This window comes from Haemaphysalis longicornis, unplaced genomic scaffold, assembly GCF_048455015.1.
Source record: "Haemaphysalis longicornis isolate Haplotype H1 unplaced genomic scaffold, Haemaphysalis longicornis Haplotype H1 scaffold_16, whole genome shotgun sequence".
NCBI lineage: Eukaryota > Metazoa > Arthropoda > Arachnida > Ixodida > Ixodidae > Haemaphysalis > Haemaphysalis longicornis.
The window spans coordinates 22,005,702-22,019,065 of record NW_027526266.1 but is presented as its reverse complement, the minus strand read 5'-3'; the positions used below and the strand labels follow the sequence as shown (position 1 = coordinate 22,019,065).

Here is a 13,364-nt window from a genome sequence, read left to right as displayed (position 1 = left end):
CTGTCTAAAATGGGGAAACCGGACGGCTAACCACTTAGCGTGATCGTTATACGCCGTCCCGTAGTGATACAGTTCCCAATTTGCGGCAACTGCGTTACCGCTTTAGTGGCTATAGGGCTGCGGGCTGTGTTTATGATGATGAGGAGGAATCTCGGCTTACGTACAAGCATACTGGTATTTTTTTAATGATAGTCTTTCTCGCGCTACTTATTCAAGAAACCTTTCTACCCGTCTATCCGTCTGTCTGTCTGTTGCTCGATTCACCCGCCCGGACAAACGTAAAACTAATTTTAGAACAAGTTGTTTATATTGGCAGCACAATTCGAAATGACTAAGTCTGGCAGTGCTCCGTACTTGTGAACATTTTTCAGAAAAAACAAAAGAGGTATTTCAGGCAAAGCATCAGTAGACAACTGGTGCTAGCAGCGTTCTTTTAATGAAAATATAACTCTGCTCGATTTTCCGATACGAAATCAAAAAATCGCGGGACATCTCTACGAACGTGAAATCTGGGGAGGGGCGATGCATGCAGTGCATAAGAGTATTCAAGTATTGTGAGTCTCTCTCTCTTGCCACACGGCGCGCGCGGACTGGGCGCCGGAGAAGCGCTGATGGGAGCAGCAATCGCGCGCTTGCGGAGGCGGCGACGCCGTTTCTTGTGTTGAACCGGATTTAAGCAATTAAATGAGAGGCAGACTGGCCGTATGTTGCCTTCGTGTCACACGCCGCAGGATGCTAAAAGGTATACTAAGAAATAGCGCGAGGCATTGGGAAATGAGTGTCCCTTGGTGTTATTTTGTACGCGTAACGTTCTAGCACGAGACCTTGGAAAACGAGCGTCTCGTTAGCACCGTTACTACATGAGACGACAGGAGAGTCCGACAGCCCGAGCCCCAAAGGTGCTTTGCCCCTAAAACGCGCTAAAACAATTTATTTGCTCGAAATACAAAACGGGCTCCCGCCCGAGTTTTGTACAAATGGGAAGAGCGCCGAGCCCAACAGTAAAAGGAAGTCCTAACAGATGACGCGGCAGTAGTGTGAATGCGGGAAAATTGAATTCACCAAACATCCACTGTCTCCACCTAGGATGACCAAGACAGGAGGAAACAGCGTGAGCGAGAGAGAGAGAGAGAGAGAGAGAGAGAGAGAGAGAGAGAGAGAGAGAGAGAGAGAGAGAGAGAGAGGCAGTTATGAGCCACGGGCGCCAGAAGAGTCGTTTTTTGACGACATTTGTAGCCAAGCGAGCTGAGACGCGGAATTTTTTTACTCGGAAGCAGACGTACATCATATTGTGCGATGAAAAATTGTTTTTATTAGTGATTGGAATCGGGCTGCACTTGCGCTTTCGTTTCCCCGCCGCTAACTCTTCGTACGATAAGCGCCGTATCCCAGCCGTAATCAGTTCCGCGGTGCACAGCTACGTATGCGCTCTCCTCTCGCCGTGCGCTCACTCCCCAGGTATGCCAGGAGAATCCAGCAACAGAACGCGTAACGAAGAATCGTCTGTTGCGCGCAGATAAGCTATCAGTACTGATAGAGTGGTTTCGCTCGCGGCTGGTCTCTTCTGTGCAAATGCCCGTGCCGGTAGCCCTTCCACTGGTTGGGCGCACGTCTATCCCGCGCTCAAATATCGGCGCAGAGAAGCTCACAGTTGGACGGCTCACACACACGGAAATGCCAGGCCGCACAAAACGACACCGCCACTTGTGATCAGGTGGAGCGTAGACGCCGAGTGACAGCCGCACTACCGCTGTAACGCTTCCAGTGCCTCTATTCACGATACGGTGAGTGAACCACCATTAGTGGCGGTGTGCCTATCGACAAATAACTGCGCAGAAATATTGAACCTTACACCAGAAAGCAGCTTGTTAAGGAAATGTGTAAGGTCTCCCTGTCCGAACAGTTCCGTCAGCGTAAATATCAATACAGGGCGATCTTGTGCCTATCTACAGCCGCCACAAAGGAGTGTTTGAACTATAAGCTTAACGATGGTCGTCTACATTCATTTTCTTTGGCGTTTCTACTTAGAACGGACACAAATATTGCTGCTTTGTTTACTCCAATGAAAGCCATACTTGAATATGCCACTACTTTGCGGACGAGAATTCCAAACCGGACGTGCTCTGTACCGTAGTGTATTTAAGATACGATAGTCTTTCTTCGGCTACTTAAACCTTAAATGATTGGTCTGTCTGTATGTCTGTGTGTCCCTCGATTGAGCCACCCGGCGAAAAGATAAGTGAAAACCGCCGCGGTGGCTCAGTGGCTGAGGCGTTGCACTGCTGAGCACGAGGTCGCCGGTTCGATTCCCGACCACGGAGGCCGCTTTTCTGATGGAGGCGAAAAGCAAAAACGCCCGTGTGTACGAGATTTCGGCGCACGTTAAAGATCCCCAGGCGGTCAAAGTTAATCCGGAGCCCTCCACTACGGCGAGCCTCATCGTCTGCGTCGCGTCGGCGCGTTAAACCCTACAAAGCATCAATCAAGATAAGGGGATTCTGAAACGAGAACTTTATATAGTCAAAATCTCTCCAAACCTCCAACTATGATACCACACCTCATTCGAGTCAGCATTGTTCACCAAAAAGAAAACATTAGGCATATTTGAAGCAAAATATCAACACATGTGTACTACTGGGCAGTGTTCTGCTAATTGAAAATAGGCATGCGCGTGATAGTTTCTGTAGGGAAAAACATTCGCGTTGAAAACGATGTTTTAACCTCAAAATCTAAAAATACAAAAAGCTCACGTCCGATCGTATACCCCTCGTGGTTCCATTTGAAAGCTTCCAACTGAAGGAGCGCAAGCAGTGGAACGCGGGAAAGGTGAATTTGCTTGAGCAAGCTTTCACCATGTGTATCGTGGGTGAGCGAAACGGGAAAAGAAGAGCGTGATGGGTGGGCACAGGAAGGAAGAGGCATTTATTAGGCAGGAGGAACGGTGGAAGACTATGGGCTTTCAACGACATTTGCAACACAGTGAGCAGATCTGAGGACAATTTTTCTGGCCTTATACTTTTTTGCATACCCCATGAATGGTGAACTAGAAAATTTTGATCTTTCATTTTGTACGATGGTTCATTTCTCTCAAAACTCGACGCAAACCTGCACGTTTTAATTTTTCTGCGTCAAAGGTAACGAGATACTCTCTAACGTCTTCTATTGGTCTTGCATTTACTACGCATCGTACTATGCACACGTGGGTGCTGCCTGCGTTATTTCTAATCGGAGTGCTGCAGTTCAGTGCAAGAATTTGTGGGGACACCTGATTTAAAAATCGCCACGTTTACTCCGTTGTCGCTTTGGAGCCATACAGAACAAAATGAAATCCCACCAGATGTGGTCCCTTCGGTATCAGCTCTGTATTTGCGCTGCTACTGTAGCTAGACCCTTGTGATGCCTAAAATGTACATGCATCACCCATAGCATGCTTCCTGTATACGAATAGAAAACCGCAATATCACGGCGGATTAGGTCATTATTAAAGCGAACACTTCCTGAGTGGGACCGGTTGCGTTTTGTCAAAAAAACCGATGTATTTCTTCATAGACCGGTTCATCGACTGAAAAGCTCTGATAACATCTCTGGACAAGCTGTGCCCGCGTGAAACCGGTCTTGCATTGTGTCGAAACGATCACTTGAAAATGGCGATAAGAAATGGGTGTAGATAAGACAATAGAGGCATCGATAACGAAGAAGACAATAGTACAAACACCTTCATCTCATAAACCACGTTGGGTATACATTTAGATCGTTCGTAGATTAATTCACTTAGCGCGCAAAGTTGTCGCATGTCTTCGTTCTTCGGTTGCGATTTCGGTCTTTCAAAGTTTGACGATCCATCGGACGCACTTCAGCGCAGGTTGGAGGCACTTTTAGCCAAGGTTTGACTCACTTTTGGCGCAGTTGTGGTGTTAGAAAGCTTTCGCTTTTCTCTCAACTTTCTTTAGAAAGGAGTGGTACAGTTGTCACAACGACACATGCGTGAACAGCCTTCTCGCTTTGTACAACGTGCCTGCACGCTCTCGACTGCACGAATGTGTAATTTTTTCAAAGAATTGCCCGCGTATCTGCTTGCATCGGTGCAACTCTGCCGAAAGGCAGTAGCCCTCTGCCTCCCTAGTAACGCCCTCTCATCCCTCCCCGTTTTCCACCCCTCGGCGCCTTATTTTCCATTTCGCTATCCCTGTGATGAACGCAATGGATGTTTGTTTAAATGAAGTTGTCTTCCCCGCGTTCCAACTACTCGGCCGTCATGAGTTGGCCAGAGCGATAGACTTTCTTGGGCTACTTACACGCTTAAATTTTGGTCTGTCTGTCTGCCTGGTCTGTCTGTCTGTCTGTCTGTCTGTCTGTCTGTCTGTCTGTCTGTCTGCCTGTCTGTCTGTCTGTCTGTCTGTCTGTCTGTCTGTCTGTCTGTCTGTCTGTCTGTCTGTCTGTCTGTCTGTGACTGGATTCAGCCACCCGGCCAAAGTGAAACAGAACAGAAGCTCCGCAATATTCTTATATACGCACAGCCAAATAACGAATGGGCCAAAAAACACAGACCGGTGTCAATGTTCATACTTGTCACCATTATTGAACAAGAACAGGACATTACGCAAATATGAGGCAGAAAATCAATACATAAGTGATAATGGCAGTATTCCTTTATTAAAAAAAATTAAAAGATGCTTGGCTTTCGCTATAGCAAACGCAATACTACGTCGACCGCAGAAAACCGTCGCCTGTTGCTGCCCGCGCTCCTGGCGGCATTCAAAAAATCAAGCGGCAACAGCAACAAAAGGTTCCGGTAAAGAGGTTCCACGTTTCGCTTGAAGCGCTCGTGGAGTATAGGGCAACGTGGGTCTACAAACGTTGTAGTAGGGAGCCCCTTTTCACGCGCGTCTCCAACGTACGGCAGCGCTGGCATCGAGACACCCGACTGGGAGCAGAAGAACGCTGTAAATTTAAATTGACTTGGGCAAAGCGTTAGCGTGTTATCTTGGAAGGAACGAGACCGGAGAGGAACAGCATGTGAGGTGAGGGGGAAAGAGAAGGGAAGCATTTACTTGGCAGGGGCTCCGGTCGACTGTCGCCTTTCGTCGATATTTGCAACGAAAGGAGCAGATACGCGACCATTTTTTATTCTTTATCTTTTGTTTGGTTTGGAGCGCCACAATCCGAAATTGTTTTTTTTTATTGTTCGCTTTTGTCTCGCGTCTCTTTGACACCGTTCTGAACACCTATTGGTTAATTTCTACTGTAAACCACTCCAGTGAACGTTGGTACTCTTGCTTATGTACTTTTATTTTGCCTCTAATATTTGATTGATTGATTGTGGGATTTAACGCGCCGACGCAACGCAGGCGATGAGGCGCGCCGTAGTGGAGGGCTCCGGATTAATTTTGACCACCTGGGGATCTTTAACGTGCGCCGAAATCTCGTACACACGGGCGTTTTTGCTTTTAGCCTCCATCATTTGCCTCTAATATGCCGGAGGTTTCTTTTGCGGTGAAAAATGCCGACATGTATGAACCTTGCCACGAGTTTTCAATGGCCTTGCCTACGTGTACTTTTTTTTCAAAGAGTCTTTCACTTTGCCCAGGCGGCTGGATGATGGAAGAGAGAGAGAGACAAACCATAATTTTTATGTTTATGTACCTTAAGCGTTGTGGGGCCTTCGTCGCATTCATCACGGTTCCTCCAACATAATTCAGACAGCAGCGACAAATCTCCCCCTGACAGTTCGGGGCATTCGAGGAAATGCTGCATTGATCGTCATGCCAACTACTGGAATGGAGAGCGAGGGGTTGCGTGACATTGCTCGTACTCGTGCCGTCATTTTATTTTTTCGGTTGGTCGGCGCGCCGTCGCAATGGCCGGCCTTGCAGCTGCCGCTCGCCCATTTTTCACGATGCCAGCGGCGAAAAACATGACCGAGTGGCGGCTGCGGCAGCTGGTACTTTGGAATTGCCTCTAGAGCGTTAATGTGTTTGGTATGTATTTTGCAATATTGAAATGAACGCAACATGCATGTTAGGGTGCTTGTACGTATGTCGAAGTGTTTCTTTTATGTTGTTTATATGTTCTAATATCACCCAGAGCAATGCAACAACGGCATTTCTGTTTCTTTTTTCTTCTTTCTTGTTTCTTATATACGGTATAGAAATCGCAGCCTAACGGCTTTTCTTACGTTGCTAGTCTAACAGGCCTAATGCCACATTGCTTGCAAGCAAACAATGATATTGGAGGAGGACGTTACCAGTGGTAGTTTACTTCAATCGAGGCCCCTGCTGGTCCATGACGTATCGCCACTGTAATCGGTGTCCGCCCACTAAACAAATTGGCTCCAATCCACGCTGTGAAGGTGGTTGAAAAGCAAAGGTTTAAACGACACCCACAGCAATTGCCTATGCGAGGTCACTTTAATTCACACACGTGGCTCTACAAAGAGTCAAACCAGACAATTTTCCAGACGTTACCTTTAATTCGCGGGGGTTGCATCCCGAACGCCGCGCCATCTACAGTGTGCTCCGTGAGTGAAACCCTCTGCCCCCCCCCCGCGGGGCCGCCTTTGCCAAATCGGGAGTGTTTGTCCCGCATGCCGCGAAATAACTGTTGGCTGGTAGAGCTGGAAAGCTTTGCTTTAAAACGAGGAAAGGGGACCCACAAAAACGTGACAGGATTGTGTTTATTTATTAGACAGGTGTCAGTTGTTTTCTCTACCAACCGCTTGTGACCATCGACTAGATGTGATGAACTGATACAAATTCTAGGTCTCATTTAAATTAGGCTTCCACGAAAGCATAAGTATATACGCGTTAATTATTACTAGTGCATGCAGCCAGCATTTACTGTGTGAGCGAGGGAATTTCCGAAAAATTCTTGCTTACATGTCATTTTTGGGAAGCAAGAAACTTCGAGGTGTTCCTGTTTCTCCACGGGCTCCACTTGGCGTCGAAAAACGAATGATGAACCTTTCTCCGTCACCTCATCTGGCAAATAGAGGCGGGTTCCTAATTATCCAGGACAAAATCCAAACTTTGTGAATACCGGTCCTTGAAATGCTGGCTCGCTCCGCCAAAGCCACCCAGATTAGGGCATGCAGCAAGTTCCGGGGCGCTAAGTTATTGCGGAGCGCAGATGCCAGCAAAAAAGAAAAAAATCACGCCATATCCACGGAATGAATGATGATAAGTGGGGCGAAGCTCGAGAGGGGGAGATCATCGGTAACCGTAACTGTCCCGTGAAAGTTCGCCCATTACATCATTAAGAAAGACGTAAGACCGTACATTGTACAAATCAACTTTTATTTTCGGAGTCAATGCTCCCAGGCCCAGACCTGGTGAAAGACCCCGCGCCATCGAGGACTACCCCACACCTCCACCACAATTTGTCACGTAGGATGGGACACAACGGTAAAGAAAGAACTTTTATTTAGGGCGAACTTCTGCCCGAACAAGACGAGAGGAAGCTAGAAAAGGTCCTTGCGTCTCGTTCGATCTCCGAGAACGACTGCCTGCGTTCGTGGCGTGATCTCTTGCGTGATCTCCCCCTCGCAGTGCACGTGCGCTCGCGCCTCCGTTGGCGAACGCAGACAAGCTCGCGCTGCCAAGCTCGCACAGACAAGTTTGCGCTGCCGGTTGCAGCCGTTTCTTGCGCGTGCAACGCGGCCCACTTTGCAACATCTCCGAAAGCATGCGGCGGTCACGTACCACGAGACACGAGGGATGTACAGACCCATGGCTTTAGGAGCTTCGCCCCTAAAAATGACAGAAACCCCTCGACGCGCTGCTGCGCATAGACGCCCCGCCGCACCTGCTTGACGCTCCGCAGGCCATATTCGAAAACTAAACTAGTCAAAAGTTCCAGTGGCGTTGCTGGGGAAACTTGCACCCGGGGCCCAGAAAATTTGTCACCCTCTCACAAATACAAAACAATTATTAATAATAAAACTTGAGTTATTGTTATTAATTATAATATTAATGAATTTCATTGTTACCATATTAAGGCTGGTTCACGCTTGCGACGGGAGCTACCACAAGCGATTTCAGTCGCTCTTGTCGTTCGGCATCGCTCTCGTCGCACGACAGGAGCGATTGGCCTCGACAAATTTTGTATCTTTCATTTAGATACCAATGTACGAAAACTTTTCACAGATACTGAATGCGTGGGCTTCGAAATGTCAATGCAAGCATGCATAATATGCAACATGCGACGCGAAATGAAGCCACAGGATAATAATTGATGTGTAGTTATTCATGAGATCGGGCAATATACCAGGAAAGTAAGCAGCAAGATAAGAAGCCGTGTGTTATAGCTATAGGCGTGTTATATAGCCTGGTAGCTATTATTGTTTAGTTTGCCTATATAAGAAGGCAAACTAAACCATAATAGCTACACGAGCTTGGTTTAAAGAGTCCCAGACGCCGACTCGGGTGCAGATCTCGAATACACAACACCGACCTTTCAGTAAATTAGGCATGGATAAAAATTCTAACTGTAAAGAGCACCGTAGTGCGTCGCTCGTGAGCACGAAAACACCGTTAGCTGCAGAGAAAGAAGTGGCCAAGAGCTACTTGCGACAGCACAGGGTGTAATGCGCCAAACTAAAGTGGGGTAGGGTAAAAGTGAACGCCGCTATGCGGCAGCGTGAGAGTACCACATCTTACTGGGGTATGCGGAATGGATGCTTGCAAGAGCACCGGGGGTGTGATAGAGTCTCAGGCCTCGTCATAAAACGACACTATAGGGTGGTCGCCAGAGGCGTTCGGAAATCGTGCAGACGTCACGCGGGCCTGGAGGAGGGTGGCCAGCAATGACAGCGGTGTTTAAAGGCAGCAAATGCAAGACAAATCGTGTGTCGACGAACACACCTTTAAGAAATGAAGCTTGAAGGACCACAAGCGGAGCCTGGTGAAAGAAGGCTGGGGGAAAAAATAGACGTTGTCCCAGCAAATAAGCAAAAGTCGGACTGGCAAAAAAATGGTTATTTCTAAATATTGTGCAGTAAAAGTGGCATAAAATGTGAGTGAAAATAATCGTCCCGAAAATTCGGAAAAACCGCCTGCGCCTACCGGTTTGTCACTAAAGGCAGCCTCTGTGGCAGCAACTGCATGCTGGAAATGTCTCTAGGTGAGCATTTCAGTACGTTTGAAATAGATACATTTTCGGGTCTCGTTATTTCAATGGCTATTTGGTTACTGAGAATGGAAGCAGATAGAAAGGGGATTAGCGGGGAAAGAGACGACTGGACGACACGAGTCATCTACGCGACCAGTGCCGGGCTGGTCGTGTGGATGTTTGTCGGCGACGATGTCGTCGCTTCCTTTCGAACGTTGATAAAATATTCCGTTACACATACAAATCAGTTAATTGACGTTGGCGTCTTGGGAAAATGAACACAGTATAAAATGTGAGGTTCGGGCTTACCAGTGAAGCAGCCACCAACCAATGGAGCAAAATCCGAATCGAAGGAGGTTACGAAGCGATAAAGAAGGAACTCTTGAGCAAAATATCAAATTCGTACGGGCCTGAGTGCATCGGCGCCACACACTGGCTCACAACCGTTTCTCGCAACGATTTCATTTATGCCGTTGTGCAGCCGACTAGCTCAAGACGACTCCTAGATGAATCAACCTTTTCCAAGTAGCTGAGGAAATCATATCGCCTGCTCCAACCAAAAGCAATAACCAAGAACAAGACGTTTGGGAACCAGCTCGATTCCCTCTTCAGGGGTTACTGGGGTCACGTTGTAGCGCCGGTCACTCACAAAGCACCTCGCTGTGGAGCGCGGTGCCCGCGTGTACACAAGTGGGAGGGTTCGGAGGGAAAGATTTATGTTCTTTGCATCTTTTTCTCCAGTTGGTCACGCTTCGGGAACGTTTCACCGGTCTGTTTTGCGGTCTGATGTGTCACTGTACTGGGCGATGGTTCTGAAGCCGGACGTCATTGTGGCGCTGCCTGACTCGTTCCAGTAGATTTTTCCTCTCCGCATTGCATGGGGAGGGGAACTCAGCTCAAAAATCTTGTATATGACACCGGACGTTCTGTCCTTTGTCGCACAGTCTCTGACATCTTTTTTTCTAGTAATGTTCGCAAAGCACTCAGCAGAACGCTTTCACTAGCACAGAAACTGCCCCTCTTGCCCTCCTCAAGTATCGTGTGGTCCCCCGACCACCTTCTGGGATGGGAGCACTCAGCCAATCGAATGCCTATGATAGAAAGTGGGTGACGTATGTATGTATGTATGTATGTATGTATGTATGTATGTATGCATGTATGCATGCATGTATGTATGTATGTATGTATGTATGTATGTACGTACGTATGTACGTATGTATGTATGTATGTATGTATGTATTGTTCATTGGAAAGGGAAGATCCACCAACAGACGTAAATTTTCACGCCTGGGGGCGGACACCGGAACGCCTCGTGGTGTAGGTGGGGATAGGAAGGAAATAATACATAGAAATAAGAGGATAGGGGAGAAGGCTGACATTATAATATATATAACACACTGGGCAAGTTCACAAGGATAAATATGAAACACAAAAGAAGAAGAAACGAAAAAAAGAGTTGAACATTGAGGTAATTGGCATTGCAGAGAAACACTACAGATATAGACAACACGTGAAACTACAGAGGACAATGTTTAACACACATGTAAAAGGGGAAACACACACACACACACGCACACACAAGTAGAGAAGCAGAAGCACTCCACTACAATATGGGCAGTTAAACGGAGTTGTAGTGGAGTGCATAGTGTAGCTCCGAGGCCCCCAGGTATGTACCCAGGGCCTCGAGCACTTGGTCCCGCTCCCGAGCACTGCCAGGGGGGCCAAGCAGCTCCTCAAGTGGCCGCACTAGAAGTGTGCACGGGCTCGAGCTTACTCAAAAGCCCGGGCCCGGCCCGGCCCGGCCCATGGGCCAGGCTCGGGCAACCCGACTTACTTATCGCCCGTGCCCGGGCCGGACTCGGGCCGAAATTTAAATGCTTCGGACGGGCCGGGCCGTCCTGACGGCCCGGGCTGGCCCGGCACAGTGAAGAAATACTTAGGTTTTCTATGATATCACAGAAACTACATGTTGCTGACACGGTAAAAGCACGGGTCAGGTTTCTTTTTAGAGTCCACGGGACTTATCGTTAGGCCCTGAGGCACATGTGGGGGTATGGCAAGCCGGTTAGTGTGAGAGATCTGCAACTGCATGTCTTGGGAAGAACTGAGCAACACATGCGGCTCAGCGACACACCGCCTAGGCAAGTACAACGAATGACAATTCAGCGGGACTAGTTTCCACCTCTAAGTTCGGGCAAAAACAAATTTTCAAGATGGAACACTTTGAACTTCAAACACTGCCAGAGAAACCTGCGTCTCCATCTGTTTTCTGTAGCAGTGCCCTATTCAGAGTTGCGTTTCCTTCTCTGAGCCAACAAAAGCGAAGCTGTCAAAGACTGAGGTGATAATTCAACTTTAGTTTTGCTCTTTGTTTCGGCGGGAAAACATCGTGGCGAGCGTAGCTGGTGGTACGAGGTGGCCTTTGCCCTCGGGCGTCGTGGCCGGCAGACGAAGACGAAAGGAAAAGCGCAAAAAGGGATTAGGGTGGTTTGAATGCGCCAACAGCCACCTAAACAGGAACATTTAATATGATTGAAACGTTATAGATAAGCGATATGAGTCGGTATAGAACGTAGTGATGCGGCAACGATAAAATGTGCATAAATGCACGCGTGTACTTTGCGTCTCGATAAAAAGAAGGGACCGAGTCCGACAGCCCTATATACTCTTGAGAAAAGTAAATGTATACTGACGAAACAACAAAGCAAGTACACACCCTGTTTAAACAAACACGAACCGGCTGGTCCCCTGGCATACAGGTTCCATTTCTGTATAGCAATCGCAAGAATCAGGTTCAAATGCCCAAGGTGCCATTCTATTTTTAATTGCTTGTTTTAATTCATTTATGGAACATTATAAAATTCTACACAAAATGCCGGGTGGTTTTGTTCCTGTTAGGTGAGCTCCAGTTCCTTTTTTTTTACTTTTCAGTGGTTTGGGCCATTGTGGTTTCGGCGACTTTTCTTGAATATTTTTCAATATGACCATGAATTTCTCCGTGGTTGGAGGGTTTTTGGTTCATCTTTTTTTTTTAGGTTGGGCGGTTCGGTAACCTTTATGTCGGTTTCAATTCTTTCGTATGTAGCTGAGAGAAGGACAGCTGCGGTAGGGATATGTGCATGACTGTTATGTTTAATTGGGGTTGTTTTGCCCGTTTAATGTTGGTTTTGCAGGTTATCATTTCACTTAAGATGCATTTTACCGCCTTTAGGTAGTTTTCGCTTCCAAACGTGCCCCAATCAGGTGCGGGCCCCTACGGTATTTGAGTTGGAAACACGCAGCCGGGCCGGGCCGGCCCGTCGGCCTTCTTCATCGGGTCGGGCCGGGCCTGCTGCGATAAGCACCGGGCCCGGGCTGGGCTCGGGCCCAAATTTTCTGCCCGTGCACAGCTCTAGGCCGCACTCCTTGAAGCACGACCAGCAGCTCTGCCCGCCCTGCCGCAATATTTGGGCACTCGTACAGTACGTGCGGCAGGGGCTGCACGGGCGCTCGGCAGTGAGTGCAGGCGGGGCTGGTCATCCGCCCCAGTCGGTGCTTTCGCTCCGCCGTCCACGCGCCCCCCACGCGGAGGCGCAGGATGGCCGAGCGCAGTCGACGAGGCAGGCGTGAGGCCCGCACAGGCGGCAGGCCCCCAGGTGTTTGCTTTTTATTATGCAGTTAATTTTGTTGCCCTGTCCTTTTTTTGTTACTCATACTCCACCTTAAAAGATCCTCTACCGAAGCAAAATAATTAGGTCACCAGCTTCAAATATTTTTTTAGTTAGAACTCCATGGGACGCCCACAAGAAAACCATGATAAAATAGAAAGAAAATGAACACAAGGCTATCCGCTTTATTTACGTGCGCGTCGCAAATACTCATTTATATCGCTTTTAACTTACACTTACAGGAGAATGAAACAAAAAAAAACGTAGATTTACAGATTAACAGTTCGGTAAATAAAACAAATGCCTACGTAACTGTTCCATTTCTTGCATGTTTTCGACACGCCACTCGTCCGTTGCTTTCTTAGTTTAATTACACGGGGCCGCATGGAATACGCCCCTTCCATATATCGCCATCTTCGTGCAATCGCCATGTGCTAGCTGAGTCGCTGGGCACGATGCACGAAAGTCAACGACAAAAAAATATGAGCTATCAACACCCGATTTCCGAACCTTCGCGGTTGCTTGGATCGGGAATTGGTTGGTTAGTGCAAGCACTGAAGGAACCTGGTGCAACCAAGGACAATCGCGACGACCCATTCCTCTCGCCCATTG

The 13,364-nt window shown here is 48.0% G+C and overlaps 1 protein-coding gene across 2 annotated transcripts in view; it reads left to right on the top strand.

The window, feature by feature from the left end:
- The first annotated feature begins 1,564 nt into the window (after window positions 1-1,564).
- The window catches only part of LOC144166178 (carboxypeptidase Q-like), a 46,568-nt gene continuing 34,768 nt past the window's right edge, over window positions 1,565-13,364 (top strand). For both annotated transcript variants that reach the window (XM_077695779.1, XM_077695778.1), the window contains exon 1: window positions 1,565-1,784. The gene's annotated coding sequence lies outside the window, so the exon portion shown is untranslated. The remainder of the gene's footprint in view (window positions 1,785-13,364) is intronic.